The 4695-nt window shown below is 35.1% G+C and overlaps 1 long non-coding RNA gene across 2 annotated transcripts; it reads right to left on the reverse strand.

Moving 5' to 3' along the window:
* Positions 1 to 244: 244 nt before the first annotated feature.
* LOC106440597 lies at positions 245 to 2182 on the reverse strand. Of its 2 annotated transcripts, XR_002657212.2 has the most exons (6): positions 1946 to 2182; positions 1668 to 1861; positions 1518 to 1575; positions 1059 to 1439; positions 536 to 854; positions 245 to 450 (listed from the first exon to the last, which is right to left on the reverse strand). It is a non-coding gene; the product is annotated as an uncharacterized LOC106440597 (long non-coding RNA). The 2 variants fall into 2 exon arrangements; XR_002657211.2 differs by having other exon boundaries at positions 1668 to 2181.
* Positions 2183 to 4695: the final 2513 nt, after the last annotated feature.

Here is a 4695-nt window from a genome sequence, read left to right on the forward strand (position 1 = left end):
AATTTCTAATTTAATTAAAAACGTGAATACTACGCAAAAACACAAACATTATTTCGGTACTGGCATAGATATTTTCAACATTAACACTAATCCTTATCTCCTTCACTAATATTACTTTCTATTTCTCCTCTTTCTCTACTTAGATAAAATAAATAAATCAAAATCAGTTGTTCATTCTACGTTGCAAATCATGTAATTTTTTCTTTTGACCATCACGTGCAGTTCAAACTAAAAAGAATAAGTCTTCCGTAACATGCTTTATATTCAAAAATTTTGTTTGTTCCTGATCACACAAACAAAAACCAATTTATATATTCTTCATCATTGGAGAAACATATTTAGTTTACATAGGAGCAAAGATGTTTCCTATAAGAATATAAAGTACTTGGTCGTGGCTTTTGCTTCCTCAGAGATTACTCTTGTTCTTGTTGCCAACTTAGAAGCCACAACCTGCATGTCAACAGAAATATCAGAAATGGTTGCAGATTTGCTGATAGTTATGGGGGTTCTATAAGAAAAACTAAGATGGGGTTACCAGCAGGAGCTTCGCAAGAACACAATCAAACATCAGAATGTCTTCCCATGGAAGAAGTATGCGCTAAGTAATCACCTCCCGAGTCTATCCACAGCCCAAAGCAGTATGGCCAAACTGAAACCAAGTACAGTCTTGAAGAACTTGTTTGCGCAAAAGGGTACACGCCTTGAAGAAAAGCTACAAATCACAGTGAAAAGAGCAGTGCTTCCAGTTCCAGCGGCCATGATAGAAATCTGTGTAAAAAGCTCTGGGATCTCTCAACATGATCTCTGAATAGAGAGCATTGCTGTTCGTTTGAGTTTGTAAGTGAATTCTCAATCTGTATGCGGGTAGCCAAGACAGCGTCTTAATGATGGTTTGTTGAAACAATTCACACATGAAAATGGATCTATGCAATAAACTCAGCAACAAACCTTCACACTAACTACAGCGGTTAAAGAGACTCGTAAACAGTCAAATTCAAGCCAGTTTGAATTTCTTAAACATGCAAAGACTAAAGAGGAGCAAGGTGTACACAACTTACAGATTCAAATGCGGCTTTTTGCAGGAGCAGGGTGTTCAGAGTTTCACCTACGTATTTAAGAAAAAAACCTACACAGAAAGCTCTTGTATAACTTTTCTCAGGTAAATTTTTGCTTCTTCTCCTAAAGGCTGTTTGGATTCAACTCTTTGAACAACAAAATAATACCTCCCATCCAAGTTAAAGATAAAAGAATACAGAATCTTACCCCAGTTTCAGCTGCCATAGGCTTTCCAGGACACGAACTTCAGATTCCAGCTCAAACAATTTTTTTTGTTAATAATCATCTGGATGCCTGGAAAAATTGACTTGATCACAGCTGTTTTTTTTTTTAAAAAAAGGAAGATAACTGTTGCAGCTATGTCCAAACCGCAGCTGCGAAACCTGTGAGTAGTGGCAAGAAATGTAAATTCGAATAGTTTCTTTGTGACATTGGAGCGATGAAACAACAAATTTACAAACCACTAAGAATGGGAGAAAAATAGTGATGCGGTATATTTCGAGTTGTGCGTAGCCATTTCTGCGAAGAAGATTAAGAAATAATCAAGAAATCAAGAAGTGGTGACCTAGATCGATTTGGATCAATAGAAGAAGAAGTAAAGAATCTGATACCTGCTTGCCTGTAAGGAGAAGCTCCAAGCCAATAAGCAAACCACCTTTAGTTGTGCTTATCGTCTCCCAGAAACGGATTAACCGGAAGCCTAGTTCTGATTCCACTGTACCCGCGGAGATGTTGGTGAAATACACAGCGACATAAGACTTTCCGAAGGACTTAGCAGATCTCATGGACATAGCTTGATCTCCGACTGAAGAAATCGTAGATTACGGTATATAATAAGAATCGAGAAATAGATCATACAGGAGGAAAACAAAAGGAGGTGAAAGGATACATCTTGTAAGAAGGTGTAAAAAGCAGAATCAATGATTTTAGAGTGGATAGTTACTGCAACGTAACGGAGATTTGGAGAGAATGGAACAATGGTTACGGAGAGGAATCGTAAGAGACTATTGACAGAAAAAGGAAAGCGTGGGTTTTGTCGGAAAGTGTAACATGATTCTCAAATGGGCCACAACCAAATTTTAGAAGGCCAAAACATTTGGCCCATGTCGATAAAGAGAATGTAACGTGGCAAAATAGAGGCATCTAATTGGTTAATTTTTTTGCCGACATGGACCCCCTCAGAAAGTTTTATATCTTGCTTTTAGTATAGTTTTGATCCTCTCAATGTGATTGAATTTATGTTTATAGCTAAAAAAAAGTTTATAGCCAAATTAATTGAGAAACAGTTGAGGTACACAAGTATAATTTTAACTTTTGTAAGAAAAATTATATTGTACACATATAACTATTATAGAATTTTGGATTCTTCATTCTAGAATTTTGATCACATGCATGTTCGATGGATATGGAGTACTAATACATATTACATTGCGTGGTAAATTTCCTAGACAAATGTGCATTATAAGAACAAAGGAAGGCTAGTCATGTTCTGCATAGATAAAACTATGTATATGCGTGTGTATATAAGCACACATAGAGCGTGATTGGATGGGTGTTTTAGAGTAGCTAGGTGTTTTCCAGCAGTAAATTTTTTTTTAAATATAATTTATATTTAAAAATAAATTTATTAAATATTATATATTTTACTATTTTTTTACTAATATTTAATATAGATTTGATATATATTGAATCAATTTGCATAAAACTAATAAAAATTGAATAATTATAAAAAATTTAGCCTAAACAATATTTATAAAATTTGTAGATATACTAATGATTTTACGATTAGATATTTAATTTTTTTTAAAATTGTAGAAAATTTTGAAAACTTTAGTAATACAAATTGTATAATTATACAAAATAATAACATTTCGAAATTTGAAATATTATATATGAATATATTTATTTTATAGATGATGTATGAGCTATTACCATATTTAAAAGAAGTTTACCAAAAAGAAATATCAATATTAAATATAATATATGAATTATTACCATATTGTAATAAGTTTGCCAAAAATATAAATCAACATTAAATGAAATTATCCTTGTCATATTTTTTCGGAAGCCATGTCATCAGTTTCAGTAGTCATGTCATATTTGTTTTGTGAAATTGATTGTAGAGAAGACATGTGGCAAACACTACAAGAAAACATAATCTTAACGAGGGCGGTTTTCCTCGCTAATTCGACATAAAAGAGGCTTTACGACGAATTAGCGAGGAAACGCGTTTGCTCGTTACACGTCTGTCGTAACACATATTTCCTCGCTAATTCGTCGTAACTTAGCGAGGAATATATTTCGTCGAAAAGACGAAGTAGGACGATTCGTCGTAAAGACCACGTCAATATTCCACGTAAGGACGTCGCTATAATACCTCGTAAATACCTCGAAAATAGTTCCTCGTAACCTACACGTAAATACCTTGAAAGAGTTTCCTCGCAAAATACACGTAACAACCACGAAATGATTTCCTCGTAAAATGGTCGTAAACTTTTCCTCGTTATTTTCTCGTAAATGATTCCTCGTAAAATACTCGTTAAATGTTTCTCGTCATTTCCTCGTAAGGTTTCCACGTAAAGAGGTCGTACATTGGCTACGAATTTACTTCGTTTTTATTATTTTACAGAATTTAAAAATATAATTAAAAAATAATTAAAATTATTTAATTTAATAATAAATTAAAATTCAAAATAAAAATAAATCAATATGAAAATATTTTATATATAAATAAGTTTTGAATTTATATAATACAACAACCAAAAAAAAAACTAAGGGTCGTTCATCGCCCGGTAGAATTCATCACTCCTCCTCGTAACATCCGCCTCGTTATGTACGTCGGATGACTCGCCTTGAATGGGATGTTGTTGTCGCATGTTCCTCAACATGGACTCCCATTCCGGATTTGTGGCCGCAATAACGTCCAAGAAGCCCTCGACTCCACCCATACGAGATTTTGTCGCGGTCAACTCGTTACGCAGCTGAGCGGACTCTCTACGCAGCTCCGTGACTTCATCATCCCGTCGCTGACCATAAGACGATGTCGCTCTCGGAACATCGTTGACGGAACCAATACCCAACGTCCGTCCCTTTTTTTTAGGGACAACCTTAAAAACAAAAAATAAATATTGTAAGTAAAAATTTAAAGTTAAATTAAATGAATAATTAAAAATTAATTTTTTTGAAAATTTACCTCCTCGTAAATCTTATCCACTTCAAGTGTGGATAAGGTGACGGGTAATCCGTCGGTAGACTGCTGGGTCAGCTGAGTCTGGCGGTCTTCAACCCGAGCAACTACGTCGTTGTAGATTTGCTCGGACTTGCCATCTACAAATACGCCCGCCTTGTTCTTGTGGGTCCTCTCGTAAAGTTCCATAAGAGACGGGAGATGTCCCGTCTCTTTGGCCTAAAAAACAGTTAAGAAAGTTAGAATAAATTAATATATGTATTAAAAAAATTATTTAATAAAATATTTAATTACCATTTCCAAACGGACACCGGCGTGGGGTTTTTGGCCCGTAGTGTGAAGCATCGGTCCGTTTCCGTGCTCATCGACCGTGTTACGGGAGTTAGAGCAAGCCTGGGCGATTCTAATGGAATCAGGAAGGCGCCAATAACGGATGAGGCCATCCCACACAT

The sequence above is a fragment of the Brassica napus genome, chromosome C3, assembly GCF_020379485.1.
Source record: "Brassica napus cultivar Da-Ae chromosome C3, Da-Ae, whole genome shotgun sequence".
NCBI lineage: Eukaryota > Viridiplantae > Streptophyta > Magnoliopsida > Brassicales > Brassicaceae > Brassica > Brassica napus.